Below are 21040 nucleotides of genomic sequence, written 5' to 3'. Positions count from 1 at the left end.
GCAGTCTAGCGACGACTATACACAAAATAATAGCACGATGTTTCGTAATAGAAATTATTTCTACTCGTTGAAGCGAAATTTTGGGCAATGCCCGATCCAGCAAAGTTCCACCGAACTTCTGTTATTATCTCAACTACCGTCGCGCGTAACTGCAATTATGCGAACACCTATGGCAGCGGTGTGCCGGTCACCGTCTAGTGAAAATTTAACCGTGCGACAGGATAAATCTGTAGCCAGATATTTATTGCATGTACTTTAATATTGCCGCGTGGGCGACCGCGTACTCGCGGCATGATTAAATAATCAAACAATATTACAGATAAAACTTCTTCTTATTACGAGAGGAGGAACGCCGCGTCCGCCAACGACAAAGTCCGTCGGCGAGTAAATAAATTTGCTAATAAAATCTCCGTTAAAGCAAGTAAATAAATAGCGATATATTTTTATACTTTGCCGTGTAAGATATCGATCAACTTTAATGAGACCTTTCGAAGAAACTGCTAGAACTTTCTGAAGTCCCGTCGCACAGTACGGACACACTTTGAATTTTACGTTAAAACAAGAAACTTTCTACTCGGTAAGACCACGGTTGGATGATTAATTTATTGGGGCGACGAATACAAAATGTAAATCTTTGCTTAATCCTTTTCTTACTCGTTTTGAATGTTTAGTCTTATTAACGTGTATAATTATTATTATTTTCACCGTTGTGGATTAATATTTGTTGAAAGATTCTATATCGTATTTCTTAATTATTATTTTTACGATTGTCACAATTTTAATTCTTCAAAATCAAATAGTTACTTCATTGTAAAAATCAACTTGTTGTAATCGACACTTCAATTTTAAATAAAAATCTATCGTTTCCCTTAATAGCTTTAACGAGTCGGGAATAATGTATCGATATCATTACATTCTTCTCACGGCTTCGCAATTTTACACTTCGGCTACTCGCTTTTGTCCCAACTGCATAGAATCTATAGTCTGCTTATGACAATGTCCACTTCGGACGCAACAGTCGCGGTCCTGGCAGCTCCCCATTTGCATCTGTCCCCGGTTTCGTCGCGGCTTAGCTCGCGGTTTTCTGGCTTCCTTTTTTCGTTTCTCTCTCGTCGCCGCGCGTTATTGTTTGGGCCCGACCGTTCGCGATGGAAACGGTCCGAAACGGGTGAAAGTTCCCCGGGTTCACTCCGTTTCGCTCGCTCGCCAGTTTTTACGTCTTCGCGGCGGCGGCGTCGTTTGTCGCGATGATAGATAGAGTCTCGCGGGTGAAGGATTTCTTGCGTCCGATCTACAGGGTGTCCCGGGCCGATTTTCTTCTCTCGTGTCATCGAAAGCTCCTTAAGAACGCTTCCCTGAAACGCCCCGGTATTGTTCCGGGGAGCTCGCGTGCTGCAACAATGAGTTCCATTTTGTTTGGGAGAATCTGCACCGCGCGGAAACACAATGGTCGCTTCGTTCTCTCTCGTTTCTTAATCGCCTGTCTGCGATTGTCAGATTTCAGATTACGTTAACTACCGTTGCGATTTAACCGACACGAAAGCAACTGTTCCACGCGATTTTGCGAGAATATATTTATTTATATATTTATAAATGTGTGGTCGAAGGAACGAATGCGTTGAACAAATTCTTCTGTATCTTTCAATATGAGTAATCGAACGTAGATATATTTGGAAATTATTTATAAATCTGGTGGTAACAACTAGATTTGTTTTTGCGATCAATTTGCATTATGATTTTTCTGTAACTATGATGATATATTTATTTATTATTTAATTCGATGCATTGTTCACTGATTCAGAAATGTTCCATGTATCGTTTAATTACATAGAAGAAACGTTAATAAATTCGTTATAATCATATGTAATTGTGTCTTCGATTCTCGTCTTCCAACGAGTTATTTGCAAAGATCATTAATCAATTTTTAATATCCATTTTCTTGCACTTCACCAGTTTGACATCATTGAATAAGTTATCTTCGCTGTTCCATTAACACTAACAGAATATGCTATGATACTTACTATGCCAACATTTTAAATTGAACTTACGTATACCAGTTGAATTGTTGCTACTAATAGAAAAACGAGGATGCAGTAATTTCTTTCCGAATGATGTCATTTGTTTCTTCAGGAATAAATGAAGGTCATGCAATAAATAAATACTCATGGATTTATTTCAATAAATATTCCCCCGGGCTTACAAAGAATACCCGGGGGTCATGCAATAAATAATTATTACAATGTTCTGTTAGGGAAATTACAATTTAACAAATGGATTATTTATTTATTATTTATTGAAAATCATGCTAAATGTATCGAAATGTTCGATTAGGAATGCTCGATTTGCTTTCATCGTCTGCTCTTTATCATTTACTATTTCCAATTTGCCACGTCCCGGTAATAACGCAACAGTCACGGGTGCTTCCCCCCAAAGGAAAAAGCGGAGGGATAAAAAGCGGGGCGAGAATGGACTCGCATTGTCTCCCGTTTCTTTAGGGAGTCCCGAATACGTAACGACCGCGATAGTTCCCGGCGCTAGCGACGATAAACGTATTTGCTGCGTCTCCGAGATTACGAAAATGACTTTTGAAAGTGCCGCGGCGCGATAGTGATGTCATCGATTCCTTGATACCGGATTTAATGAGTTCTTATCGGAGCTACGTCTGGCCATACAAGCCGAGCCGTCTTCACTTCGACCGAAGAGAGAGAGAGCCGAGCGATAATACACAAATATTTAACGCGCGCGGATACATATTTTGATGCGCGCGAACTGCTCCTCGTCCACGGCCGCGGCTTGATGGATCTATTACACGTTTTAATACTTATCGCGCACACGCTCCCAAGCGGCCGAAGTAATTGCGACTGTTTTATAATTTTCATGGCGCAACAGACCCCTGTTGTTACGCTCAATGTAGGAACATTTGTTTCGTTTGTTGCTCGTTTCGCAGTTCCGTGTGCCGTCCGCGGACGTTCGAGAGGTCGCGTCACGGGCCGGAAGCCTCCCGAAAGCGATCAAAAATATTTTATGATGGGGATATAGGACTTCGTGCCTCGTTAACGCGGAATTAGTATTTGAATTTATTTTATAGAATTTGTAAACAATAATTATGTAACATAGATATTGCATGTACAAGGACAAATGGTCGATGTAAATGAATTTTGGAAGAATTCGATTGCAGTCCTGTATTTTCGTTCGAAACTTTCTACCAATGGCATGAATAATTATAAAAATTATTATAATTACTCTAATTACTCAAAGACGTGTCTAGTACACTTACCTTGCTATTATGATATATATTATAATACATATCATTATTCTGTAATTTCGAGACGGTCTTCTTCGAGGTCTTACAGCAGTGTTAACAATTACCACGAATAATTAATACAAATGAAAGAAAAATCGTACCACCTTGTCGGCCAAATTTGTACGAGATTTTCCTCTGAATTTTTGACTTTAAAAAAATAATCGCCGCTTCGTCCAATTTCCATCAAAAGTTCTTCGATTTCGAGACAACCTCGGAGCCGCCGCGCGGCGTCGTTCGATTTTTCAATGCGCTTATAAATAACGGTGACATTTAGGCGAGTGCACGGTTATGCGATCCACCCTATGTACGATGAACTTCTTGTCGGCAGAGAGATGACACATCAAATATAACTTCGCGAACTTGCTCGCGAAAGTTCTCTGGCTCATCGATGATAAATTATAGGAAATCCGTTCTCTCGGCGGAACATTTTGGCGCATGTTCCAAACGGAACGACATTTTGTTCTGCCCGCTTACATAATCGCTATTTAATTTTACGTTCAACGAGCCCGGCAGAATCGTGTTTGTTAATCGACGAGCACCGTGCATAAGTGAAATAATATCGAGCGGCGATGATATTAAGAAACGTTTCGAGTATTTTTACGTTCTTTTGTATTTGTTAACATCTTCGAAAGTAGAAATATTTTTAAAATCGTTTTGAATAATTGATTCAGAATTTTTATTTTTTTTATTCTGCATAAAGATCCACAATTTATAAATAGGATACGAATTTAAGCGTGAATTAATTTGACAAGCAGCTTAGGGGACCAGAATTTAAAAATGCATATTTTAGAGCACACTTTATCTTATGTATACATATACATATATGCAAAATGATATAATATACATATATACAAAATTATATAATATAGATATACACAAAATAATATGATATACATAATATACATGTGTGTATTCTCGATCGTTGTTTAACTCACGATCTTTCATTTGTTTTCTAACTTGTTACTTCTAACCTTCTGCCTTGTTATTTTAACGTCCTCTAGCTTGTTATTTTTAATCTGTTTTCCAGTTTGCTATTTTTTATCTGTTTTTTTTTTTAACTTAACACTCTTCTTATTTTAAATCTGTTTTCTACCTTATCAATTATAATTCATTTCCCAACAGTATTAGTTTCAATCCACGCCCCAACCCGTTACTTTTAATCCGTTCCCGAGTTATTATTTTCAATCCGGCCACGCCGTTCTTAATCTGTTCTTAACCGATACATTTTTCCATAAATCTTCGTAACGTATTAATAATTGAGCTCGAATCTTGCGAAGTTCGGCATAAAAACGCAGAACAGGAGATAATTCCAGGAACACGGGTATCGTAAAGATAGCGAGATCATAAAAAAAAATTCTTACATAATTCCCTTTATATGCATCACCAATACGATGACATAATCCGAAATGAGGTGATTCCGTAAGGAAGAAGTTTGGTATACAGAACGTCCCGTGATTTGTATTCCCGTTTGCGCAGAAAATCTTTCGACGCAGGTGCGTCGTCTGTTCGGCAACGGTCGTTTCTACTTGCGATTGGCGTTCGCTCCCGTTTTGCTAACGATTACATAACCAACGATTGTTCCGAAATTGTTGCGGGAAAATTGTGAAATGCGGGAAACGCCGTTAATAAAAATTTGCAATCATTTATGCAAGTGCAAGTGATCAGCGATGCATAGATATTCGAGATAACTGACGCTGCTACGCGAACGCGACAGACGAGTTGTCAACTCTGATTTGTTCGAAAGCGAATAAGCGATTGCGATTTCTGATCTACGATTTCCGATCTTGCGATCTTCAGTTTTCATTCGCGTCGAGGATCTTTAAAAATTAGCATTGAAAATTGCCTCGTTGCATCGAGCGCGCGCAACGCACCGTTCGAACGAAATGATTTCATTTCATAAAAACGAAGTAAAGAATGGTGAGATTATTTACTTGTTATCAGTTAATTCCGAAGTCGTATTTCTTTTTTATTATGCGTAAATTCGCGTTTTCTCTATTCAACGAAATTTTAATATTTAACGAAACGAAACGCCGCAGTCTATCATAGTGAAAACAATCAAAGTCTGCATGTAGAACGAATTATGCTCTCGCTGGTCGTTGTAACTTTAAATGTAATTGATGAAACGAGTGAATTGACCGCTGTACGGTGGATAAGAAAGTGAAAGTAAACATTAATGAAAAACAAATATCGAGACTTGGTAATGATAAGTTGCACGATATTAATGTATCAATGAAGATACGTCAGGTCCGAGACACCTCCATTACGATCCTAATTTTCGAACGATGTTTTCTCGCACTTACTTTTTGCAAGTATTTGACGATTTTTATAGACAAATTATTGTAGATCGGTGTTTTATAAAATTGGATATTTCACATTTCTAAGGAACATAGTTAATATAATAAGATAAAAATATTGGTCTTTTGACGCCATCTGTAAATCTAATGTTAAAGACAATATAAATATAAAATATATTAAAGACAATATATATATATATTATTCTCGACTTTTTTAATAATTCTATTGTTTCAAATTGCAACTATTTATTTTTCTCACAAATGCACAAAATCTCTACAAACGTATAACAGCAAAAACGGCACATCGTCCGTTAACAATTCGACATCCTTCCACATAAAAATGTTCTGTAAGTTCCACCTACGTTAAACCTTAATGAACGTTGTTTCACTGGTACTCCAATGTTCTTAGCGACCGCGTTAAATTACAACAAAATCGCGTGGAAAAGCCCGACAGCGCCGCAGAAAATGGGTGCGCGTACTCGTAACACAAGAAGCGCGCGAGGGTCGGCATTATTTATACCTTTAAGCGGCGCACAGAAGCGTTGAAGTCCATCCTGTTTTCTAAAGCGAGACGTCCTCGTAGTCGCAAAGACGATGAAGGCATGTTTGCACGCAGATTGACCCGCGCCTGTCATTCCGCGCGAGCCATTTTGCGGCGCGCCGTGCAGCCGGAAGCGCGGTCGCTGAATGAAACACATTTTTCACTCCGGTCTCGCTTATCCGACGACGCGATCGTTTCCTCAAATTTCCTCCCCGCTGACGACGAACCCCCATCGAGTTAATGGAATGAGTCGTGACGCGAACGGCATTCCTCAACGCGGCGAATACCGTCGGGGGTCACTTCTGACCGACTCCGTTAAACTGCTCAAAAGCATATTCTAGCGAAAACTCCATTCTCTTCGTTTCGCTTCTTTGCTATTTCTTCCGTAGAAACTACGACACCTTTTGCAGTCACATTTGCAAGATTTATTTGTGAATGTTTCAGTAGTATTGAAAAATTGCTTGGGGTAGATAAATTGAAAAATTGACGGTATTAGTTTGGCGATTTTTGTGGTGGTTTTTATAATGGCTGTAAGCCTTTCGCAATTTTGATATAAAAGGAAGCACGGTAATTTATTATTTACTTAAACGATGTCTAACAATTTACTTAAATATCGTAGAATTTACCTAAATAATGTATTATATTTTACCTAAATAATGTCTTATAATTTACCTAAATAATGTCTTATAATTTACCTAAATAATGTCTTATAATTTACCTAAATGTCTTATACTTTACTTAAATAATGTCTCATAATATGCTTAAATAATTTACTCAGACAATGTCGAGTAAGAATTTCGAAACAAATATCTTTGACTCGCTACATGAAACATTTGGTTTATCAATAAATGACTAGATAATATTCTAATATTCTTCGAGGCAATATATCAGAAAATGGTTTCTCTTTTTCAAAGATTTGCACTAGAGTACACCCTTAAGCGAGGATTACTGTAGTACGAGACAAGTACGGGTACGGGACACGGGACGGCCCGATAAAAAGCATGAACGAACCGTACGTCACGCAATGCGGTTGTCGCCGCGGCTCCGTTATCAATAAGTCGGTGCAATCGTGCGGGTAATAAATCAAATCCGCTGCTGGAAGAGCGGCGGGTCGAGAGAGCGAGAGCGAGAGAGAGCGAGACAAGCGCGTGTGCGTTCGCGCGGACGTGTTTCTCTACTAGAGAAAGAAAGCGAAGTGTCGGCGTCGACATCGCGGCACCGTCGCGCGTCGGAACCCCCGATGGAAAAGTTCCGCGCGCATTCGGCGGGAACGGGGGCGGCCGCAGCAGTCCGATTTCAGCGATCCGACTACACTTTTGTTTGAAAATCCAAAGTTTCCGCGGCCATGAACGGTTACCGCCGTGCACGTCGAACTCCGTGCGGAATTTTCTGCATTAAATGTTGGAGACGCGGGAGTGTACTAACGATTCTTTGTTTTCGTCGGTTTAACAAATTGGAAAAAATATCGATTGTAAAATTGTTGTTACCGGATACTGGACTTTCATGAGAAATTAACCCTTTGCACTCGAGTGATGACTCTGAGGCACCACTAAAATTGCTATAGCACGTTCCAAAATAATTGTTGTATTATGAAAAATAAGATTTCAAAAATTATTAAAGGTATAACTGTTTTTGCATGAGTTACAAGATTCAATTTCATATGCATTAAATATATTCTGTCATATAAAATGGAGATGCTATATGTCAGTTATTTTGGAATTACAGTTAAAGTGGTTTCGAGTGCAAAGGGTTAACATTTCTTGCATTGAGTACAAGAATTAGGAATTGATTAGTAATTTTTTATTTTAACAGTCGGAAGATCGTGCCGAGTTGTATTTGACTGAAGCTAAATTAATGCACATCAGATATTGTGAAATTAAGTGTAAAAGGTTTTGTTGTCACAAATGACCCGGTGGAGAATTGTTAATCATTTTGATATGTTGAAAATAATATATCGATTGTAAAGTAATTATTACGTTTTGACTGTAAATATACTTTAAAATTCCTCTGATTTAAATATATTATTAGCTAATTATTCAGTTCTCGAACTTTAAATTCTCATCAACTTCGTCTCTTATTACAATTATTTCAATGATATTTTAATACTATCGCGTAATCATTGCAATCATAAGTGCACAACATCCGCGGACTAGCTGTGCTGTGTCACAGATATTCTCAAAAGCATAAATTCAAAAGTCGAAACCTAAAAAATATTTTTCCTTTCTGTGAAAGAAAGGTACCACCACATACCAAAATGCTGTAAACATATGAAACACGCATTTGGTGTATGATAATGGTATGTACAAGGATGAGTCACTTAACTTCTGTCAGGTCAACTTTTGTTCGTTTTTCCCTGCCGCTTGACACATTTTTTCCTTGTTCCTCGAAAAGCAGTTGCATTCTGTATTGCTGCCACGCCGCGTCGCCGCGTCTGTTATTCGTGAAATCCGATTCTGTGAACTTTTTATCAACGCGGCGATCGTTCGTGAAAGTGAAAATTAAGCTGACGAAACGAAGAACGAGGTTTAAAGAGGAAAAAGTCGAATTAAGCGGCGATCGGACACGCCAACCTGTTGCCATTAATTAGCACACGTTCGGGATTATTTTTTGACGCCGGCTGTTCCGAACAGAAAAACCTCTGAGGGAACAATTTTCTCCTTCTTTTTTCATTTATATTTATTTGCTAAATCAGCTTCTTTCTGCACGTATTATCAGTTATTATTGTATTAATAATAATTACTATTATCCTTGACGTAATAAAAGAAGTTAATGCGAAGTCTCGTTAATCACTGATTCTTGTATGCAAGAAACAATCGAAAGCGTATAAAAATAGATAAAACTTCCAATAATTACAATTTCGCTAAAAGTTAGACTTACCCGGTGTCAAATATAGTTTTTAGAAATTCCCTAAAAATAAATGTGTCTACTATTATTGTAAAGATGCAAAATAACAGTTATTCAGAATAAAGGTCCATCATAATAATTATTTTAAAGGTTCATCATAACAGCTGTTCAAAATCAAGAAAGGTTCATCACAACAGTTATCCAGAATAAAACAGTTCATCATGAAAATTATTTAAAAGGTTTATCGTAACAGCTATTCAGAATAAAAAAAGGTTCCTCGCAACAGTTATCTAGAATAAAGCTTATTCGTAACACTTATTTAGAATAAAGGTTCATCGTAACAGTTATTCAGAATAAAGGTTCGTCGTAACAGTTACTATAAAGATTCCTCATAACAATTATTTAGAATAAAGTTTGATAATAACAGTTATTCTGAACAAAAGTTCTTCATAGCATTTATCGAGAATGAAGGTTCACCATAAGAATTATTCAAAATAAAGACTTATCGTAACAGTTATTCAAGATAAAGACACATCATAACAGTTACGAAGAATAAAGGTTCTTCACAACAGTAATCCAAAATGGAACTCCTCCGCAACAATCTGAAACACCCAGCCACCATTACAACAGTATCCGAGCGCCGACGACAAACTCGTTCAACAAACAAGTAGATGCGCGACCGCCGATAACGAAAAATGGAGACGTACGGCAAAAGTTGCGCGCCAGAAGACATCACGAAATCGTTTCGATCGGAATCGCGAAGAAGGAGTCCGTCGGCCGCGCGGCGACCCGCTTGAGCGTCACGTACGAAAGTATTGTATTTCGCATATAACCGTTCCTTCGGGCTCGGATCGGTATCCGAGCCACCTCGACTCGCGCAATAAACGTGCGCGTAGCGCATGGCTACGCGTTTCTGGCCGGCGCAGCGGAGGTGCGTGCGTGCGTGCATGCGTGCGTGCTGCGTGTGTGCACACGAGCGCGCGCTGGCTCTCTCGGCTGTGCCATGCGTGCGTTACGTGACCGCTTCGTGCACAGCATGGGTCCCATTAATGGTCCCCTTGCTTGTAATAGCGTAATAACCCGACAGGTTACTACTAGGTACCGCGAAAACCCGTAATCCCTTTTGGATAACCGGCTCCCCCTGTGCTCTCTGCGACTTGTGTCACCGAATACACAGCCCGCCGCGCGATTAGCCGGCGACCGTCGCGCACCGATACCGCGCCGATGCTTGCGCTTTTATTACTCGGCCGACCAGCTGGAGAAATCTGTTTCTTACACGCGTTCGCTGCACTTTGAATTCGTCCTTTCGCGGAGACCGTAGTCACCTCTTTCCGCAACCGACTCGACTCGTTTGCAAATTGCTCTGCGACACTCGCTTGTTCATTTTCGTCGACTTCGTTCTTCTTGGCGTTTTGTAGCGCAATCGATAGTGTAATCTTTCAGATATAAGTGTGACTGTTTTGTTAGTTGAGAACTGGTTTGTTAGTTGATGTACTTAAAGATGTGTAGAAGGTATACTCTGTTGCAGACTATAGTAAGCGCAGAGTTTTCAGAAAAAATTGCAAGCGCTTTCTCATGGGACAATTGTTAGGGACGTTAATTTTTATTTAACGCTAATAAAATAATAATAATAGTTAATATTTATTTAACGCTAAATTTACCGAGCCTTGAATGTAGATATGCTTGATAATATATTTAATACTGTATACTTGGGTTAACAACGTCTCTATAGTTTTAATATTGAAAATATCAATTTTGCCAATGTCATTGTTAACAATGGCAAATTTCTAAATTCCTAATAGAATCCCTAAGAATCGTGTTAAATACATAACTGTAAATCTCTTTGACATCCACGGGCAACCTCGTAAAATCGGATCATTTTTGTCTCCGCTACTTTGTGGTCGGCGAGGGTGCAAACATCCCTTAAATATTAATGCCTGTTTTCCTTTACGCTATAACTCCTTACGGTTACAGAGGGTATAAAGAACTGTTAGTATGATGATTTAACATCGTTTCGTGCCGTATAAACTGACCTCCGTTTTGCACAATTTTATAGCAAATGAAAGGACATTCAACTTTCATTCCACCAATCGTCTCGCATTCAATTCTATTTTTCGGATTTACAGTGGAAGAAACACGCGCATTAATATTTCAATCACTTTTCTGTTTGGAAAATCGAATAAAGTGATTATAGAAAAATGCATTGATACTTTCGTTATTCACCTGCGTTTTTATTGTCACTTGTTAACGCTTGATACATTTATAATATTGATTTCCAATTACAAGTTCAGTAATTAAATATGTGATAACTGGACCATGGATTTATTAGAATTGTATTTTGTTGTTAATATCTTCAATAAGTTAAAGTTGATGTATTAATATTATTAAGTTCTTTAAATGCTTTTATTGTTCTCCATTTCTGTTAAAAATACATCAAATTCGTGATCTATTGATGACAGTAGAAGCAACATATTATCAAAGCAACTCTTTGTAAATCTATACATTTGTAATGAATACTTTCTATCGTTTTAAATATAGAATTATACAATATAATGTTTTCTGTTACAATATAATAATTATTTGCTAACTGAACATATACAATAAGCAGCTTGTTCTAAATCCTTACAAGTCACAATAGAACATTTTCCGTCACGACATAATAATTATTTTCCAACTACATAAACTGTCTCCGCTAACTGTACGCATATTATTCGCTAACTGGACATAAACAATTTACGAGCACGCGTACATTAACGCGAGAAGATCGTCGGATCTCCTCGAAACGGAAGCTCCGCGAAGGCTGGATTTTAATGCGACTCATAAGGCCAGGGCGTTAACGAACAATTCGTAATCGTATAGGGAACGCCGCGTATCTGATCTATTTGTGCCACATTAACTATACCGAACGCGCGACCAGTGCATTAAACTGTGATAAAATGAATGAAATGTACGATCGACGGATCGCATACCGGGCTGATTACGAGGCGTTCGAACGTTTTAAATAATGTCTCAATCTCGGTAGCCGCATCGGACGGGAATGGTACGTGTCGCGGCGAGAACCGTGTTTCCGTGCGGAGGAAAATTGATGGTATGTAACACTGTATCAATGCGTATTCAAATCGAGAAGATAACGATACTTTGCATGGTAATTACTTTATGGAATTCAGAAATGACGTAATCTACGCGGAGAGCGAAGACAGTGATAATATGCAGAGGCCGGCTAACTCTTTTTCTGCCGCGATATACACCGAGTGTCCAACTTAACCCATTGATATTCACTGCCGCTGCTGAGCCAGTTACAGCACCATAGGATTTTCTGTTCTCTGTCTCTCTCTCTCTCTCTCTCACTCTCTCTTTCTCTGGGTCTTCTTCTTTCTCTCGCTCGGTCCTGTATATTTTCCGTGAGAGATAACGCGGCATGCTTTCCAGCATTTTAAAGCTCGATAATCGACCTATCGTTTAGTATAGAGATATAACGTGCAGCTCTTTCGTGGCGGTATCCCCATACATGCGCTCGAAATATCAATCGATTGGAAAAGTCTCTGCGACACAGTACATCAATTAGAGTGGTCTTTATAATTATAGACTCAAAGCGACTTTGATATTTTTAGTGGTACTTAAACGATGGTTAAAAAGGATTATTAATAATATATTAGGTCTACCGGAAAATTCTATCTGTACTTAAAAGGAAGGAAAATAATAAATTTTGTATGCACCTAATATTTATTGTATTATTATAATAATTTAATGTAATCGTAACTTATGCCCTGTTGCCAGCGTGATTTATGAATATCATTTTTTCAGAAATATATGTCGCAAATAAAATGACATTAGTGGACATAATTTTCCGGTAAACCTAATATATAATTATTAATAAATATTTTGTATTGGTTTTGATGTAAAAGTATACAAATATGGTGGTTTGTTCAGGTTATGTTTAAATATACAGAGTCTCTTGACTAAAGATGGCCGCCTACTGTGCTGTGGACAATTATAAATGTAAAAATTATATTGCAATAATAAATTTCGTCTGCGATATTCTGAATAATGACAAATAGAGGACTCGAAAAAAGAGATCAGTTTAGCCGAAGCAATTCGACTGGATTCAATCGTCGATAATGGAAATTAGAGACGCAGTTGTTATCGTTTTATTATGGCTTTAATCCGTTCGTTATCTGCGTCGATACACGATTAGGAGTACTTTTTCTGATGTAAGTTTGATGTTGCGATAAGTGTTCTCTCTGTTTTAATCGAACGGGACCTTTTATCGGTGTACGAAAAATGGTATTCAACGAATATGGCACTACTATTTCTAAATTATGTAAATGTAAAAAAAAGGTAGAAGTAAAAGTACAATTACTATTGAAATACTATTTCATTGAACAAGTGACATAATAATAATAATAATAATAGTAATAATTATAATAATACTGTAAGCTGTCATACCATTTATAATAGTTGTAAATATTATCTATTCAGAAATGACGCCTCTTAAAATAATTTGTACAACATTGACTCGAAAAACATTTAATCTTTCCTTCCGCAGAAAATTTGTTCGTACAGGTGTGCAGTACTTCGTAGAACAGATAAAAATCGTGTTTTCTGAGTAATCTGTAAATAATTAGCGACAAATATCGCGCCGATAATTGATACCGAGTTGAACGCACCGATGGCGAGACGGAAACAGTAAAAATTGGTCCTGGCTAGCGATGGCAGCGAGTCGCTCGCGTACGATCAAACCACATTCAGGAACCGCGTGTACTAAACCAATAATCGACCTCGATATTTTCGCAAACAAAGCCCGGTACGAACAAATTGTATTCCACGCTTTCGGCTCGGTTTTATCCGGGAATCCGTCGAACGCCGTTCGTAACGCGATTTTCTCCGTACACCCTGTACATTGGTCCCGCCTCCAGACTTGACGGAGCGAACAGTGACTGGTTTTGTTCGAGAGGAAAACCACACGTAGCAAATGGGAATGACGAAATTTTGCGGGAACTATCGCCGGCCAAGCGAGGAGCAAGGCACTCGGCGGCCGATCAATCTTTTATCAATGTGCGACTCTTCGCGGCAGAAGCTTCCCGTAATCCGTTGGGGGGAGAGAGATAGCGATCTACTTGAACGGACTCTGACAAAAATTTATGGCAACATTGCATCGCGATATGTTAGGCGAAAGGAGGGAGGGGATTACGGAGAGGACAAATCAGTTGGATTTCCCGCAGAGCCGCGCGATAAAATATCCAGATTGGAAGTCCCCAGAATTTCCTGTGTCACGTGCGATATTATGCGGTTATAACGAGAAATTACGAGATTCCGGCGATACACGCCGGCGAGCACCGTGCCTGCATGATCGCGCGTTTTATTGCTATCTGTTACTTAGCGCGAACAGAACTTTATCAGGTATTTTCTAGAAATCTTTTACTTTTCTCTCTTTCTTTTTTTTTTTTTATAACTCTTCTAGTGTCTATGAAAGGAACTGTTACCTTATTTTCTCGACGAGCGTGCGCATCGTTTCCGGTTTTAAATGCGTGCAAAATTTGCATACCTGTTATCTGCAATATTCGCTTGGTTTATTAATTTTTTGAAAAATGTAGAAAAATATCGCGAGACATGTTTTCGTTGGTTGCTGTAGCGTCTGCGTCATTTTTAGCGTAATTTATTTTTGTTCGGTTTCACGTGCGAGCTGTTAAATGTATCAGCTGTTTTTCTGGATATATTGGATTATTTGTCTTGATTTATTTGTTTGTGTTAGTAGTTTCTTCATTGAATTCGAAGGGTTCTTGCAATGTTAGGGGATGTTAATGCTACCCTTACATTTTTTGTATACGGAGACGACAGGTAATAATAAATTTGATTTTTTGAAGAATTTCTTTAGAATTTTTATTTCATATTTATTTTATCAGAAGTATAAACGTATAATATAAAGTACAAGCTCAAAGGATGATTATAATACGAGTCTTTGTGATAAACACCTGTGTGATTATCATCTGTTATAATGGTTTACGACCTTTTATTTTATATTATATGACCCTACTTAATCATATTTTATGATTGTATTATATAATTCTGCTTAAAAATATTATATAATCGTATTATATAATACTACTTAAAATTATTATATAATCGCATTATATAATATAATTCTACTTAACTTAGTATAATTGTGAGTGGCCTAGAACTTCACAACGCTTCACAGTTATTGCATTAATTTATAAGTTGGTTATATTAATTTATAAACACTTTAAGCCAAACAATCTACTTAGCAAATACAAGATTGCTGCATCTACACATGTTCAATATTACCCACTAAAAAAATAAGGAAAAATAAATTATTTCTACTGAAAATCTATCGATTCCATTTAAAAATAGAAACCATAAGTACTGCTGACCCTACACTATTTCGAACATCCCACTAGACTCCACATCAACCGTCGATTATATAGAATAAATACCACAAGTACTGTTAACCCTTTTTTCATTTCGAACTTCTCGCCATCGACTCCACACTCGACAGTCGATTAGAGACAATTTTCAAGAAAATCGCTAGCGAACAGGCGATTAAAAACAGCGATTACAGGCTCGCGCATCGTCGCGGCAAAACGAGCAGCGAGATTAAGCGAAGATAGCGGCAGGCCGTGAAACGCATAATGATTGATTATCATCGTGAAAAGTAGCTTCGTTACCGCGTGCCTTAATTGGAACAGTGGCGCTTCGTATAACGACGCTCGTCATAAGCAGGGACGAAGTCGTAATAGGATCCTTGCGGCGCGTTGGAATTATTTAAACGAGCCTTTTCGCGCCCACCGTCCTGGAACGCGCGCCCGAAATACGGCTCCCAGACGCCACTCTCCCCCTCTCTCTTCCTCTCTCTTTTTCCCTATCGGCTCGCTTCCACGGAACCATTCGATTTCTATTTCCGGCTCCGCTCGCCGGAAAACTCATTCTTCCATCATCCCCGCATTTTTCCCCGATTTTTTTCCGCGAACAACATCGCGGGATCGCTGCCGCAGCGTTTGTCATTTCGCGGGCGGGCAGCAAAATGTTTGCCGGCCGTCAACAAAGTCGACGAGAGCAGGCCCGAGACCGGAAGTTCCCGGCGATCCGGGCGAACAATCAGGATTTCGCTTGCTTCCCGCCCCGTATGGCCGTCGATGCGCCCTCGCGCAAACAATTCGTTTCATCGTGATGGAATTTTCGCGCGCGTTTCTTCGCCTGCTCGGCCGGCCGCGGTACGATGAACCTCGCGGTTCGAGCTATCCGTTTCCTCGATCTTCGGAACCGACTAATTAACCGGCCGCCTAATAGAAGATTATTTTCACCGGCGAAACCGCCGCGCTGCGAACCTGCGTTTCAACGCGTTTGGTTTTACGACACAACTTCCTGCGAAGTAGGGGAGAATTACTAATGTGGTTCGTTCGGTGCTCGAAGACGGCTTACTGAGGAAGGGTTGTTGCCAAGAGTGGGCATCGTTAGAATAGAATTTTATTCAACGTTTTGGATAATATTATGTTCGACTGATTGCTCGAATAAATTGGCAAATGAAGTTTTATTCGAATTAATTCTGTAATCAAGTTTTATTCAAATAAATTCTGTAATAAAGTTTTATTCAAATAAATACTGTAATAAAGTTTCATTGAAATATATTCTGTAATAAAGTTCCATTCAAATAAATTCTGTAATAACGTTTTATTCCAATAAATTCTGTAATAACGTTTTATTCCAATAAATTCATCGAATACAGTTTTATTAGAATAAATTCTATAATAAGATTTCATTCGAATAAATTCATCGAATACAGTCTTATTCGAGTAAATTCAGTGATTAAAGCTTTTCGAAAAGAAAACGACAATGTATCGCAAATATCCACTTTTTTTCGTGCCGCAATCGGCGACAGAGACGCGCCGCGCTCGCTAATGGTTTCGAATGACGTATAGTTAACCGAGGCTCTAATTTCGCGTGTCCAATTAATCCGCGCGATGTTATTATTCCCGGGCATTGTTCGTTGTAACGCGAAAGTATTTCTGATACGTTTCCGCCGTGCAAGTGGGAGTATTCCACTTTGTATAATATTCCATTAGCGAAGTTGTTCCTTATCCTCTAATTACGGGCACATGTAGCTCGTACGCGCGCGCGCGCGCCTGTGTGTAGAACGATCCAAAAATAAAGCAGAGCGAAATAATGTGACGAACGCGTGGGCTCGGATGAAGAGACGAGTAAACATACCTGCGCGGCCAGTAATGAAGCATTTCGGAATTACAGAATGATTCCGTGTCACGGGCATGACGTGCTGAATCAACAGTTTTAAGCTCGTTCGATTATTTAATTGCCAGTAAATAATTATACCGCCGTCGGTTTCGTCGATGATCTGCCCCGAAATTCGTGCGCTGATTTCAAAATTAGAAATAAATGTTGCATACTGTGGTGGTTTTATAAACAACGGAATCGAATGATTTATTATTCTCTATTGTAAATTAATTTAAAGAATATTTAATTTATTGTCTTTTTATTGGACAGTAATGTCGTAATAGTTTTGTCAAGGTTATGTTTTGTGTTTATTATTGTATATATCTATACTTGTAACATTAAAGTAACTTTGTAATAAAAATAAGACTGAGGAATGCATAACAGTTTGGATAAGTTAAAAATAAGATGACAGTATTGACAAATTATCTGCTGCATTCTCTATTTTGTATCTCGTTAACTCATTTTTGTCATTAAATGCATCGCGTCCACGGTCTACTTGTTACAGTGATTTCTTCTTGAACACTTTTGATACCCACAATCTATGCATAATGAACTTTAAGTAGCTTAGTTGTGGGACTAATAACGTCAAATAGACAAAGACAGGTGTTATCTACGCATGACTGATGCGCCGGTCAACGTGTTAACACTTTCGGCGGTTTTCTGTCAGTTTATCAAACTCGAAATTCAACGGTTAAAAATTCGTTAAGCAATGCCTCCGAAGCGACAACAATTTTATCCATGATTCAAGAATAATTGAATTCTAGCATAAATGATTTTCAAGTGCCAAGTATAAATTATTAGCAGACCACGCTGAAATAAATTCGACAATTACGGTGTCAAGGATAATAAAATTTGTTCGATCTATATAAATTTAATCAATAAAGCAAAGACAGTTAACAAAATACCATAGGTATTATAATATATTATAATAAATTAATTTTGAACGATTGCTCGAAAATAAAAATAATATCGATACTTTTTATGTAACAGGAAATAGTCAGAATAATATGCAAGAGAAATCACTACAAACAATAATAAAACAAAATAACACGTTATTGAAAAGAGTATTTCAAGTATCATTTCTGGAGCGATCACAGGGAAACAAGTACATAACTATAAAATAACATAACCTTCAAAATAATATTTCAAACGTGTCCAGCTCTGCTAACAGCCTAATCGCGAACGCAACGTAGAAGCGAAATTAGAAAAGAAATTCATCAATCGAATTCCGAAATAGGTTTCGTTCGATCGCGTTTGATTACGGCGGACGTTCCCAGTCGGGACACGTACACAGGCATCGAAGCGTCTGGTTTTGAGGAAACTCGGCCTGCCGGAATCACAGGAAACTATAAAACTCCGTATCGGTTGGAATACCGAAGAAAAATGCTCGGGAACGGCTGCTCGAAAGGGCATTGATATTCGCGATAGATAGCCGATCGGAATCACACGCGAAGTACCGAGACGAGGACTACTGGCTCGGTGCTTCGCGTAATCAGCGCCGTTACGCAATAGTATAGCGGCGGGTTACCTTGGCCAATGCAAATACGCGTCGTTATTCGTCTAGAATGCTTGCCTATCGCGACAACCAATCACGCGCGCCGGCGAGCGTGAATTTTCAAACGTTGTACGCGCCGCGCTGCTCGTCGCGCGCATTTAACTCGTCTTCATTAATATTGCCATCGGGTTCTTTTGTCGCCCTACTTAGGCGCGGTCTAAACAAACCGTGCGCCGGCGGGCCTGCCGCGGACGCGGCGACGCGCACGCTTTCGCTCGTTTTACTTTCCTTCGCCTTCGTGTTATCAGATATTATCCCATGTACCGATCTGTGCCGGATTTTATTCGAGAATTATTCAAACGATCGTCCACGCAATTTTCTTCGCGACGCCGGAGAATGATCGTTATCGACACGTTGCCGATATCTCGGCTGTTGTAATTTTGTTCACACAAGATGCTCGATAATTAATTTGGACTCGCTCGAAAACTTCAAGTCTCCAATTTTGTAGTTTATCATTTATTTTGCAGCGATGTTTCAAGCGTAGAAGTGGAGACGGATTTACTTAAAAATATGCAGCGAATTGAAGCGTCTTTAAGAACGGTTAATTTATTGTTGAAAAATTTTGGATGTGTCTGTCGTTGATTCGAAGATCCGAGATTCCTCTTTGCAACGAGTCCTCGAAACTCGGTGTACGATTTTTCAAATCGTTTTATGGAAGAGGGGAACAAGTTTGGTCGGCGAAAAAGCACTCTTGCAACTTCTAAGACTGCGAAGCAAGCTGTACAGTTTTTATTGGAAGTTCAATAAAATGACTGAAGAACGTTACAGTTTAAGGGGTTGTTGTAATGACGGGCCTTTTATCTTTAACCCTTTGCACCCGAAGCCATTTTAAGCTTAGTTCCAAAATTGTTATTTTGACCAGCTGTAGTATAGTACTTAGTATAATTTATTATATGAGATTGAGTCTGGTGACTCGTAGTACTGTTACGCTTTTACCAAAAGGGTATTTAATAATGTCAACAACATTTTATTAATCATATAACAATTTTCATTGGCGCTTTAGAGGCGCCACTCGAGTGCAAAGGGTTAAATCTGTGTAATCTATTTAATTTACATTTATGTCTGATATTTTATTGCTATTTAATTTACATTTATGTCTGATATTTTATTGCTATTTAATTTAAATAGATATAAAATATCAGAAGTAATGATAAATGCAAATTAAATAGCAATAAAATATCAGACACTGTGAATGAACAAATTTGATTAAAAAATTGCATAGTTCTAGTGTTAATCCACGATGTCAGCATACCTTTCGAATGCGTTCTCGAGAATATGGTTCGAAATAGAACGATAGGCTACTATGCCCGATTCTCTTCCGACAAGTATTTGTTTATGCAAGCGAGTCTTCCCAATAAACTGGAATTCATCCAACTAAGTTTGTAATTCCAACGTCTGATTCATCCACGAAAATTGCCGGCTAAAAATTCTGTACACGAACGCCACCGGCCGATGCGATATTGAAGAGTAGCCGTTGGAGGACAATAAATTAACCGAGAACCGAGATTCCAATCCCGATGAATACGAAACACCGCGATTCTGGCATCTGGTGGCTATCGTTCCCGAAGATCAAGTTTGTTTCTCTTAGAAACTACGAAAACTCGATAAACACAATGATTTTATCTAAAACGAAGTTCCCTTTGTTCACCGGCGTTCGCGATCGCAAGGATGAATAAATATTCAGGTTTAAACAAAAGATCTTAGTTTCTAGAATTATAAAATTATAACTGCAATTTTATGTAACAGTTTCTTTATTTTCTAGATATTATTGCAAAAGAGTGTAGTATGTAGAGAGGAGAACTCTAGTTGATTTTTTACAGAATTGTGTAACCTAACCTATAATGCATACTTTTCAAATTTTTAATTATTATATTAATGAACTTCGAACTACTTTGATTATTCGACTTTTTTTTAAATTAAATATATCTTTGTGTAAATCGAGTACATTTTGTTGGCTTTCAAGAGCGAGACAAATATAAAATATAGTTAACTTTGAACAGTAAAAGCCATCATAAGATCCAGAAATTATGTAATCCCATTAGTCATTCCTAGATTGACATTAATATTTCAAACACTTTGAACAATTATCCAAATTTTCATTTCTAAAAATTTATTCTTGTAGAAAAATTATTCTATCAGTGATTTATATTAACCATCGTCATTGCCACAATTAACTAAATATAATTACATATAAAGATACGTTCGCTATTTTCGAGTTCATCGTCGCGCGCAACTAAACTAAAAATCTCAACGCAACA

At 38.3% G+C, this 21040-nt stretch overlaps 1 protein-coding gene across 5 annotated transcripts in view; it reads left to right on the top strand.

Annotated features, from left to right (window-relative positions):
* The window catches only part of LOC144470804 (dual 3',5'-cyclic-AMP and -GMP phosphodiesterase 11), a 175405-nt gene that overhangs the window by 85725 nt on the left and 68640 nt on the right, over positions 1 to 21040 (top strand). The window lies entirely within an intron of this gene.

The sequence above is a fragment of the Augochlora pura genome, chromosome 6 (assembly GCF_028453695.1).
Source record: "Augochlora pura isolate Apur16 chromosome 6, APUR_v2.2.1, whole genome shotgun sequence".
Taxonomy (NCBI): Eukaryota; Metazoa; Arthropoda; class Insecta; order Hymenoptera; family Halictidae; genus Augochlora; species Augochlora pura.
This window is presented reverse-complemented; position numbering and strand designations above follow the sequence as displayed.